Genomic DNA, 12878 nt, shown 5'->3' with positions numbered 1-12878 from the left:
CACAGTTCTTGAACACCTTCAGGGATGGTGACTGCCACTCTCTGGGCAGCCTGTGCATTACCAATGCATTACCATCTCTGAATAGAAATATTTCCTAATATCCAACCTGAATCTCCCTTAGCATAACTTATAGACCATTAATTCTTGTCCTATTGTGTGGGCTTCAGGCTGCATTGAAAGGCTGAATGTTCACTGACTGTATTTGGTGAACTCTACCCTTAATTTCCCTGTGTATTTCCCTTGGCAATATCTAATCCACACCTGGGGACTGACGACATGCTAGTTGTGATGCTCATGAAGCAAAGGACTCCTTTCCATGTGGGGCTATTCTTTTCCTGACAGGATTCCAATACTTCATTTAAATATGTGCTCTGTACACCCCAAGAAGTGTAATTGTTTTTTCTCTTAGTTAGGAAGTTTCTGCATGCTATATAAACATGCTGTATAAATGTGAAATATTTTTTATTAACGTTTAATGGGAAATTTAGTTCTGTATTGACACTAGAAAATAGACTGTATTATTTTTATACTGTGATATGCAAATATACTCATTATTATTGCAGATTAAGAGATAGAGTTTGCTAATGTTTTTTAATAATGTTTATTATATTCCTCTGACAAAAATACCCATTAAAATACCACTTAAGGAAGATGAAAACTGCAGACATCTGAAATTAATTTTGATATTTAAAAAAAGAATAAGTTTTAAAAATTCAAATCTGCATTTTTCTGGTTTTACAAATGGCCTACCAAATCAATATTTCAGCAGAGTGAATCAATATTTCAGTACACTGTGATATAAAGTAAAAAAATTGGTCTATTAGCATCTTTTTATTAGCATGTCAATTGCAGTGTACAAAATTTGCGCATATGGGTAAAGAAATTGTTTCCTGAAAATGTGCAAATTGCTACTTCACTGAATGTAAATGAAGTGCTAATTGCTCTTTGCAAACAATATTTATGCAAATTATGCTCTGCTGCTTACATAGCAGTGTGGATTTCACATTTACTTTTGTCAGATTTTTTTCTCCATCCATTTGACAGTGCCTGGACATAAGGACTTGGATTATTACTCATTTATTTTCAAGGCATTTTATGTAGATGTGAATGGGTGAAGAATGGGAAAAGACCTGTGGACAGTAATATATCATGACCTAGATGGCAGAAGATCTAAGTCTCTTCTGTTATTCTGCTTCATCATTCACTAAGAAAACTATTTGCAATAAATTACTTACATCATTTTTTTTTCCCTTTTATTCTGCTTGCCTTTTGACCCCCAATATGTTGGGAAAATAAAACTTCAAAAATACCTTTCATGAGCTATCCTTTCTCTGTGGCATGTTTCTAAATCAAAAGTTTGGGAGATTATCAGTAGTCAGTCCTTTATTACAGATCATCCTCCGTAACCAAAGATTTCATTTAAGTAATCAGCCCTCTCTACCTATTGCAGACTTTAGAGCCAGTAATGCTGCTGCACATTCTTTCTGCTGGAAGCTGAAGCATGACAATCAAAAAGTTGTGGTGGGTGGTTCTGATGAGAGATCACTCTTAGAAACCTTTAATTCAGCTGAATAGATTTTCAATTTGGGGTTCTTTTTCTTTGTTTTCATTTTAATTTGCTTGTTCGTTTTTGATGCAATCTAGTTTGCTTCTTCCTCTTTTTTCTGTTTAATGTCACATTAATTCTGACAAGTCAACATACCTTGTCTAGAATTTCTCAGCCAGAAGCAAGAGGAGCCTTTAACCACTTAAGGAATATGTTCTAAAATATTCATGAGCAATGACTGTAAATTTTCATCCTGAATCCTTAAAAATTCCCCTATGCTTATTAACATTGTATTTCTTGAGGTGAAAACTTTCTCCACTTGGTATTACCAGATTTGCCAATAACTCCAGTGGAGTTCAGGTTAGATTTTCATAGTTCAGTCTCTTAAAATATATTCTCTAATGTAAAACATGATTCTTTGCTTTTTACAGTGCTATTTTATTGACTGCTGGAATTTCAAGTTCTCAAGGATTCAGATGGATCTGACTTATTGCTCCCAAAAAAATTGAAGGCAAAAATTATTTTTTTATTTCTTTCCAGGTTGAACAGACATGATACACCACCACAGCGTCCAGCAGAATATACCACAGCACAATTTAAAAATAAATATTGCTGAAGGAAGGGAACAAATATGCCTGGGGGAGCTGGCCAGGACTCACAGATTATTTGTATTGGCTTTTATTGCTCTCTGGAGGCAGGCAAGCTGTCTTCTCCCACACTGCCAAATGGTCTGGGTTACTCTTCTTAGCTCCACTGCTATTTCTGCCTGAAATTGTCCATGCCACTCATGTTCATGGATGAAATGTTAAGTCCTTCCTCATTTTGTTGTGGTGACAGGTCATGCTGCATTCCATGGCCACAAGATTCACCCCAGAGCTGCTCTCTCAAGGTTTTCAGTGAGATTCCCTAAGAGTTTTCTTCCTGCAGTAAGGATCTGTCAGGCACAACTCAAGTGTATAGAAAAGTTCACAGTCACCTCTTTGCAGCTTCTTCAGCTGAGGAACTTCTTATGCAGTGTCAGTAGGGCCATAGAATGTTCATGTCATCCTTTACACAAGTCAGTATATTACCACAGCTGGGTTGGTATCACTGAATGATAAGTAAGAAATTTATGGGAGAAAAAAACATATTCTACTGTCTCCTGGTGAATGTGTCTGCCAGTGTAGACACTAAATCAGTTAGATTAACATGATCCAGGCTTGGAGCAGGAGGCAGAATAACAGCAAGTACGGTGCAGCAGATCAGTGGGGGCACAGCTGTCCAACGTGTCCATATAGAGTACACCTAATTCTAATCCAAAGAAAAGACCTTAAAAATTAGCAAGGTGCCCCCAATAGATCAGAAGACAAGCATCCATTTGAAGAAGGCACATCAAAAGTAAGTTACACTAATTCACCTAAATGGACTGTGTTGTTGGGATCTCTTCCAGCTTTTCATCTTGGATTGTTTCTGAAGGTTATTCACTCTAAAGTTCTCCTTCTGTTAGTGTTTTCATGCTCAGTCATTTCTTTGTCTCAGGAGTGATGGGAAACAGTAATCATGTTCTTCTTTTGCAGAGCTTCCCAGCTGGGCAACTTGAACATCCTTAGGAAATACTATGTCTATATTGCTGTTATAGTCCATGAAATACAGCTCTCCTAAGACAAGCATGAAATTTCAATCCCTGGCCTTTTCTCTATCTCCAGGAACTTCTTGGAGAAATTCTCAGGTATCACTTAAATTCAGATCTAACTCAGCAACCAGAATGTCTTAGGACTCAGAGATTTCTCTGAGTCTCCCAGGCTCAGTGAGCTGCCTCAGCCATTCCTGTCTGCACCATAAAACATTTTAATTCAAACACCCCAAAATGTTTTAATTCAATCTTTCAAGTCTCTTTTATTCCCTGTGCCTTTCTTGCAATGGTGAAAGCATATTGCTGTCCTTTTATCTGAATTTTGGACTAGAGATGGAAGGTCACTTTTTAGCAATGGCTTGACTTCGATTTTTAGTAATTGCCTTCAGCAAAATCCATCCCCATACACTCTTTGCAGTGAAAAACCACACATGGACTTCCACCAAAACCCATCTCACATGAATATGGAAAAAAAGTTCTCCAATTGTTGCTTCCTCTATTTTCTCTACAGTGCCTACTCTCATGGCCCTGGTGCTGGAGGTGTGTCCCCTTGTAAGACATTCTACCTTCAGTGAGTTAGTCTATGTTTATGATCATATTTTTAATTACTCCAGAGAACATATGTTAACACACATTCATCTTCAGATCAAGGCTCACTACAAGAGTCTGGAGCCATATGGTTCCCATATATGTGCAGGGAAAAGGTATGTCAGACTCAGTCCATTATCTCCCAATTTGGTCTATCTTACACTCAAGCCTGGGGACAGCCTTGGTGCCAGCAGGACATTCCTCTACGCTGTAGAGATCTCTGAACACACACTTGCTGCTCGGGCAGATCAGAGCCAAAGACACCACGAGCCTGCTCTGCAAGCCTGGGCATAGCAAGCACAGCCCTGCCTCCCCCTAGGACCACTTTCAATAAATGCTTAAATTTGAGCATGTCCTGTATCAAGTGCTCATCAGTCTCTTAGGCATTCTATATAACTGGGGTCAGCAACAGCCAGTTTTCTGCAAGAGATGTCAACTTTGGGCTAGAAAAATGATATGAGAAGTGGCTGCAGCCTGAGAGAGAGACAATATCAGCATCTGTCTGCTGGCTCTGAGCTCATGCTGTGCCATTCAATCAAGCTGGATGGGATGGGCTGAGGAGGGAGGGGGGTGCTGAAGTAAATATGTGGTGAGGCCAAATAGGACCCAGGATGAGTGTCAGTGAGTACAGGCAGTTTGCTGGGGCCTCGCAGTCACCACAAAGAGGGAGCAGGGCACCACAAAGAGGGAGCAGGGCAAGCTAGGGCCAGCCCAGCCATCAGGCACTCCACAAGTATGGGAAATCAGCCCACAGTGCAGGTCTGGGCTAGGGGAGGCTCCCAGAGCATCTGCAAGGAAATGTGCTGAGCAGAGCTTCTCTTGTCAGCCTTATGATCCTTCTGCTGAGATGGGTTCATACAGTGAGGTGTCCTTTTCATTTATTTTGAACAAGAAAACTTGATTTTGTACAGGATCCTCTACAATATTCATAGTGCTCTTTCTTTGCTGAAACATGTAAGCAATTGAGTGTTTACCACAGACTCTGATCAAGAAAAAATCCTTGAATTTAAAGCCACAGCTTTAAAAATCAGACTTCAGACTTAATTTCTTCTACTCCCTACACCTGAAGCATTCTTGCCAGCAGCATCAGACCTTGACATTTGTCCTTCAGGTGCTTTGAACCTTGAAGTACATGACTCATCCTTGAAAGTAAAATCAGGACTTTCACAACAATACAGATGTAATATTATTACATGCAGTACCACTGATTCTTATATAATTCTTTTCTCTTGGAATAAGACACGACACAAACAGTAACCCAGGTTCAGCCCTTGCTCAGGCCCCCAGGATGGGATCCCTATGAAGGGCCCATCACTTGCAGGTAAATTGGTCATAGAGATGTGACCAGGGGCACACTTTGATCTTCAGCTTTTTATTACTGGTAGTGATGTGTGAGAAAACAAAGATAGGATTCTTTTGCTCTCAGACATGAGATTGAATTTCCAGTCCTGGCAGTTAGGGAAGAAAAAAAGGGAAAAAAAAAAAACAACTTATCCATGGAAACACATGGCATCTCATATAGAAACCAGTGGAACACAAAAGTATATTGCTATTTTTAAGGCAGAATTTATTAGTACAACTGTAGCTTAAAATAGGCACATTAACAGCAATTCTTAGAGTCTGCTAGTGCTAATCTCCTGAGCCCACAGCTTCCAAATGGTTTCAGTAGGAGGAGTTGGTAGGAAGAGTCAGAGTCCATAACAACTCTTACACTGGTGTAAATTTGTATACACATAGACAGCCATAAACAACGATATCAAAGAAGCTATTTTGGATTTGCATTTCAGCCACGGAGAGCAAGTCCTGATCCACAGTGCCCAAGCGCAAGGGAAATGCATGTTTCCCAGACACATGAATATTGCATTAGGCCATGACAAGGCCTCTGTTCTCATCACCCAGAAGCAGACTCAGCTCATGTCCTGGCTGACAGCTTCCCTCATATGCCAGCTATCACAGTAGTGCTTCGTATCTCCAGACGGGAGACAAAGCAGACCTCAGAGATCAGGGAATTAACAAGTTCCAGCCCAGATGATTTTTGGTGGTGCCTCAGTTCATCCTCTTTGTTCCCGGTGAATGTCACTTGGAGGATGGTGCTTTCCCAACTTCAAAATGAAGCAGCCCCACACACTTAACTTTTTTTAAAGCAATCTGGGCTTTCAAGCTGTCAATATTTTGGGAGAAGGGAGAGGAATTGAGAGGAGGAATTATTAGTAAAAAATGTCCCAGAGACTGAGTTATTGCAGGGGAGGTATTGGATGCACAAGCAGTGGTCAGCATCTGCCACTACCTACTCTAATGAAGAACTGAGTGCTGAGTGATAATTAAGCAGGGAGGAGTGGGAATCCTGAAAGTTGAGCACATTGAGTGAGAAGCTGTCTGAGTGAATGGAAAGGAAACAACCTGGATCTGGATGCTGTTGTGTTAATTCCTGAACTCAGGGAGAATATAAAATCATAGAATCAATAAGATTGGAAAAGATCTCTTAAGATCAACCCCAACCCACCTTCATAATGACCACTGACCATGTCCCTCAGTGCCACATCCCCAAGGTTTTTGACCACCTCCAGGGACAGTGACTCTATCACCTCCCTGGACAGCCTGTGCCACTGCCCTACCATACCTTCTGAGAAGAAAATTTTCCTAATATCCAACTTGAACCTCCTCTGATACAACTTATTATTTGCACAGTATAGTTTGTCCCATGGTGGACATGGATAGAAAATGCAAACTCCTGTTTATAGGAGTTTGCTATAACTTTCTTAGAAACTTGCCCAACTTCGCCTTTCAGATACACGGCCCAAATATAAAAAGCTTTCATTCAAAAACAGCTTCAAAACTGTTTTCCACTGCAGATTCCTCAGCAGTGGGAAGGAAAAGCCTCGAAATGCAAGATTGTGAGGAGAGAATCTGCCTCACGTTCCCCATTTTGTATGAAAATTCACAGACTTAGATTGTGCCTTACTACAGAACAGAAATGTGAATGAGAGCACCCTTTCCTAACCTGTTCTAATAATCAACTGTGAAGTAATTACTTTTGCTAGTGGGGGACTGACTTCTTGAAATCTCTTCTTGCTCTGCTAGAAAAGCAGCAATTTTGTTCTTGTTTATTCCTGCAGCAGAATTCATAAAAGTAGCACTCAGTAGGCTACCATTGAGTGAGTCTGATTTTGTGCTTTTTATGGTGCTGAATGTCTTCTTTTCAATTTATTTTTTTAAAGAAAGCTGAAAACATCTAAGTGTGCTTTGTGTCTAGAAAACATAATGATACAGTGCAGTCTTTGGCTCTACATGTGCACCTATAAATATCTTATCCAGGTACACGGCAGTACACTATTGTTCTTGCTTCATGGCCGTGTGGATTTGAACCTTGAAAGCAAAGGAAATGTGAAGTGGATACAGAGCAGGAACATATTCCATTCCAGCTGACAATTCAAGGTTACTTTAGAAGTAAACAAAGTGTTGCTAAACAGATTTCTCTCTCTTTTCTGATAATAAAGTTGCTACATGCTGGATTTGACTGCTTTTCATTAAACAAGAGCTGCACAGGTCAGAAGGTGGGCAGGTTCAATTTGTTCTTTCAACATACAAGTACCAAAGAGCTTTCTGTTTTGCTGAGAGAATTAAGCTAACCTTCAATCCCCCCTCAGCACATGGCAGGGTTTCATAGAAGGCAGGTATTTTCTCTGGGTTTTCCTCTCTGCAAAATATCTCCTTATTTTATCAGGGTTTTAGAAGTTATGGAGGCTGAGAATGCCAACATTTCAAAGTGTTAACAGCCTCAACATAAGGAAAACACTGATGCCCAGACCTACAGAACATTTTTCCTTTTGCATCTCACAGGTGTTCTTGTAGAAGGAGAATATAACCTTTCAGGCTGTGATGTCATACCATCCCCTGCAAAAGAGTGCCAGGATGGAACTAAAAGTGAGTATTTATCTAAGAGATTACTCAGCAGCTGCAGGGAGGGGTAGAGAGCATTGCAGGGTTCATTGGGCATGGTGGTGATGGGTTGATGGTTGGACTAAGTGATCTTATTGGTCTCTTCCAACACTGATGTTGGATTATACCATTCTATGTAGAAATGCCTTGAAGGAGTTCATATGGCATCCATGAGCTGGTAGAGAACAAGTACAAGTGGCTTCCTCCGGTATCTGTAACATTTATCAAATATAATATTGTCCAGTTTCACCCACTTCCAACAGAATTTGAAACTACTGATGAGAAAAGCAATGGAAAATAGCCTGATAATCTGATTTTACATGAGGACATGAGTGGCCTAAATGTAAGCCTTTCCTGCTCTCGTGATGGCACTCCCAGCTCCATGCAGTGTTTCCTTGTCTTGTACCTAGATAGAATCAATTGAGTTTGACGAGATCTTTAAAGGCCATTCAGCCCACCCCCCCTGCAATGAACTTGGACACCTACAGCTCAATCAGGCACTCAGAGCCCCATCCATCCTCACCTCGAGGGATGGAGCATCCACCACCTCTCTGGGCAACCTGTGCCAGTGTTTCAATGTCTTAATCACTTTTCAAAGATGAGTTTCTGTAAATGTTCAGTGCTTTGGGAAGGGGTGGTCCATCCCATCACTTGTTTTCCCCCCTATCATTTGTTTTCCACCATTCTCTTTCTTATGCTCCTGCTGTTTGCCTTCACTTACCCTGGTTCTCTGAGGGCATTTTTCTGAACCAGAACACTAACAGGAAATAAAGCTACTTTACAAGATTGTGTTACATATGTGTAAAATATATATCTGTTTTGTTCCAGGTGAGTGAGTTAAATTGACTTAGTTAAGTGTCATGGGAGAAATAGATCTGGAGCAGAGGTGAAATAAATGCTCCTTTCCTGGCTGCTGCTTCCTCTACCATAGCAGCCATGGCATGTGCAGAGTCTGACACTGAGATTCAGCATTGCCTGGTACTAACAAAATCTTGGGTCTGGAGCCCTAAAATTAGATAATCTCCACGCTGAGAAGGTGGCAAAATTGCCCTCTTCTGAGAAGGCAATGTGATTTTCCCCGTAACAAGGCACCAGTTGCTCACCTGGAAGTCATCATGGTGGAGATGGGTCAATGGTTGGAACAGATGATCTTAGTGATCTTTTTCAACCTTAATGATTCTATGATCATCATCTAGGAGAAGGCCAGAAAGGACTGTAGGCATAAGGTCACTGTATCTCCACATCACAGATGCTGCTACTGCCCTGGCAATGGCAGTCATCAATACAGACTCCATCCTCTGGTCTTCTCTCCTTGCAAGTCCCAGCTCTGCAAGGAATGAAGGACTTAGACGTTAATAAAAGGTCAAATCCAGAACACCTACTTAACTTATAAAAAACAGTAAAATGGGGAGAGGTAGTATCACTGGCAGTCAAAGATGTAGAATGAGCAATTCCTTATTGAAATTTCTTGGAGCATTCCTAGGTTGCATGGAGAAAAAAAAAAAAAAAACAACTTAGTTATATATTTGCAGTATCTACATCATTATGATCAGTGCTGTGCATGCATAAATATCTCCATACCCTCAATATTTTCCTCTTGACAGGTTAGTTTTCTACCCACCAAGATATTGATGAGACACTTTTGTGCTCCAGATATGTGCATTTTTCTGCATTTTCAAATAGGTGCCACCATTATCTTATTGCGCGCTGAATATTTTTTACCAGTGATTAATGTGTACTTCAGCCATGAGCTCCAAGGACTGTCATTTATCTTCTGTAATGACCACAAGTTCTTAAAAAACTAGCAAAAGATGATCACAGAAGACTCTTAGTTACAGTGAACAGAAACAGAGCAAAACGTGTATCAATATCTCTCGTTCTGGAAACAAATGAAAAAATCAAAAGCCTCTCCTATCTCTTGTGTGAAATGCAACATGAAGTAAAAGGTTTTTAATCGGGTAGAATATGCAGTTTTATTTCTGTTTCTGAAGTGATTTCTTCATCTGGAAAATGTAAGTGGAAAAAAGAACATAAAAAAGCAAAAACAAAACAACAGCAGCACAACAAAACAAGCACACACAGCAATGATAAATTTTATTGTCTGCTATTTCTTAGTGACTGATTATTTTCTGTATAAGTATACGGAAGACTATTATTACATGTATTTAGGACAGTGCTGCTATGACCATGGGACACAAAATATTTGCTCATATTAAGCAAATTCTTCCAAATGAGGGCAAATCAGATGCTGTTTATCACAGCAAAGTATGTATAATTTTAAGAAGTCATACATCTGTTTGAAGCTCTGCATCACAGAAGCTGACTAAGTACGTGCCAGACTATGCAGACACGTGTCTGGATGGAATTTAACAATCCATGAAATCTCTCCTTGGGTTAAGTGCAAGCATGTACTCACCATTTTGTCAACTCTGCCCAAGCTGTGCCAATCACTGGGCTCAAGAAGTATATTCTCAGCAAGCTGCTCTGCCCCCGATCCTGGCTTCTCTTGGTCTTGCATGCATGTTGTGTTTCCCATAGTTGTCTTCATCATTCACAGTGAGAATATGTGCTCAAATTTTTCCTGTGCTCCTAGTGATTATAAGCTCACTATCTGACCATGATTTTCATGGGAAGAAAGCTCAGCACTTGTTTGGATGTCTTCTGGTAAGTATTTCCTTTTCTGAAGTTTTACTAGCTGTTCAACAAATAGTTTCCCCAGTGCCAAATAAGTTCCAGCTATGCAACAATTTTTCCACATGCTTTCAGATGCCATAAAACAGCTTTATCTCCATTCTGTGTCTTGAGGTTGAGTTATTTTTTAGTGTCTTTCCTCCTATTAATAAAGAGCAATGGAGTGATAAATGTGCATTTTACACAGTACATAGCACTATGTATGTATATTGCTGTTTCCAACAGCTTAACCATCTCTTGTGATTGCAGGATCTATACAGCTTACTCCTGTAAAGAGACAAACACACAGACAGCATAAGTCCAAGAAGCTTTTTATCACCATTATTTACCAGGTCTGTAGGGAGCACATGGGACTAATTACAAATCCGAAGAGAGATCTCATTACCTTCTTTGAAGACAATGCCCTTTACTAAAGTTCACAGATGTTGAGCATGTATTTCCCAGTCAGGAGTGTCTGCAGTGAGTCATATTATGGATAACATTGACATCAGCTGATTACATTAATGGTCACACTTTACATGCATGAACTTGGCCAGTGCGTAATTTCTGGTTTCAAGTACCTTACAGTTTGCTGTCTTACTGTTTTCTAGCTTGTTTCTGATATTCCTAAATGCTTGCCCTATTCATCTTTCCGTGTCTGTCTGCACAAGCCTGTCCATACTAGAGAAGAGGATCTGATAAAGATTCCTCTTTTCCCTACCTGCACAGACAAATCTCATTGCTTTTGGGTGCAGACATCCACATCAATAGATTAAGATGAGCATTTCCTAAACTGGCATATTACTAGGCATTCTTAAACTTTGCTTATGAATTCTGTGCTCATAAATATCTTTAAGAGATCAGAGGGGTCTGATCTTAAGAGAATTTGGAAAAAGAAGACTGGACATTCAAAATCCCTGAGACAAAATTTTCCCAGCTTTTCAAGTTATTAACTCGTAATTGCAATGAAGAATGTTTTCATGTTATAGTTGGTGAGTGTGTTTGCCCAGGTATACTTCTTTTACTCCTCCAAGACAGCCACTGATAAAGATGGATGGACTTCAACAAGGCACAACTGTCATTTTCAGAAACGTGATGAGGTCACTCCGTGCTCAAACAGTCTTGTGCGAGCACAACAAACACTGTGTTTGGAGAAGTATATCCTTGTCTGCATGTGTGTTTTGTAACATCGGTAATACGTACCTTGGGAGCATTTAATCTATAATATCAACACTGTTTATGGCTTCTGGAGTTTTACATGGCTAAAGTAATTACTGTGATAAATGCCAGTAATATTTTAGAATTAGCATTGAAGTTTCCTTTGATTTAGAAGCAGAAGATATTTAATTGGCAAAGATGGGGTTGCACTAAACTCCATTGCTCTTCAGGGCCTGATTCTGCATAGCTGCTGCACAGAAAAGTCTGTATTTTCATCCCAGTATCTTGAGTGACTATGAGACCAGGTCTTGTGATGGTTTTCCCTGTTCACCTCTTTAGTGATAACAGCTTCAGCTTTTGCTCTAGTTGTAAGAGTCAACAAATTCCCTGTACCTCAGAGTACAGCCTACAGCTTAGCTAACAGATGAACAGATAAGTCCAACTTCCTCCATTCCTCTTCTACTCTAGAATCATCATATAACCACTCTCAGCAGAGAGGCTCAGGAAGGGTTCCCAGTTTCCTTCAAACCTCAGCCAAAACACATTAATGTTGGGTTTGCTCTTGAGGTGGCAAGAACTCCTGGGTCATCACCGCCCAGTGGACACAGAAGGATAGGACATGTGACATTGACTCAAATTGTGGGACGATATCTGAGGCAGCTTGGAAGCTGTCACCACTACCAACAAAGGAGCGTGACTGAAAGAGGATCTCAACAGCTGCTCTGATGTTGCAGCAGCTTCATTTGCAGCCCAGGGGAATTTTGCCTAAGATAGGTATATATAATCAAAGTCTTCTACACGGCACCCCAACTAAAGAAAACTCTACCCACAGTGAAAACACTTCCTCAGAACTGGTAAAGGATCATCAATTGAAACACAGAATTGTAAGTTCATAAGTTCATAAGTTCATAAGGTTGGAAAGGACCTATAAGATCATCTAGTCCAACCATCCTCCTATCACTATCTCTACCCAACTACTAAATTAAGTCCTTTAGCACCTCATCTAAACGCTTCTTGAACAGCGCTAGGGATGGTGCCTCAACCACCTCCCTAGGCAGGCCATTCCAGTGCCTGACCACTCTTTCAGAAAAGAAATGCTTCCTGAGGTCTAATCTAAATCTTCCCTGGCGCAACTTGTGGCCATTCCCTCTCGTCCTGTCATTACTTATCAGGGAGAAGAGGCCTACCCCCTCCTCACCACAACCCCCCTTCAGGAAGTGGTAGAGTGCAATAAGGTCTCCTCTGAGCCTCCTCTTCTCCAGACTAAACAATCCCAGCTCCCTCAGCCGCTCCTCATAAGACTTGTGCTCCAGACCCCTCACCAGTTTTGTTGCCCTTCTCTGAACACGCTCCAGGGCCTCAATG

The 12878-nt window shown here is 40.6% G+C and overlaps 1 long non-coding RNA gene across 1 annotated transcript; it reads right to left on the bottom strand.

Moving 5' to 3' along the window:
* Window positions 1-4890: 4890 nt before the first annotated feature.
* Window positions 4891-10355, bottom strand: LOC136060869 (uncharacterized). The gene is made up of 3 exons (XR_010623395.1): window positions 10102-10355; window positions 8789-9012; window positions 4891-5194 (listed from the first exon to the last, which is right to left on the bottom strand). It is a non-coding gene; the product is annotated as an uncharacterized LOC136060869 (long non-coding RNA).
* Between the last annotated feature and the right edge of the window lie 2523 nt (window positions 10356-12878).

This window comes from Cyrtonyx montezumae, unplaced genomic scaffold, assembly GCF_038088225.1.
Source record: "Cyrtonyx montezumae isolate F1298 unplaced genomic scaffold, pur_monq_1.0 scaffold_10, whole genome shotgun sequence".
NCBI classification, from domain to species: domain Eukaryota; kingdom Metazoa; phylum Chordata; class Aves; order Galliformes; family Odontophoridae; genus Cyrtonyx; species Cyrtonyx montezumae.
Note: the sequence above shows the minus strand (reverse complement) of the source record. Positions and strands in the feature narration are given on the sequence as shown.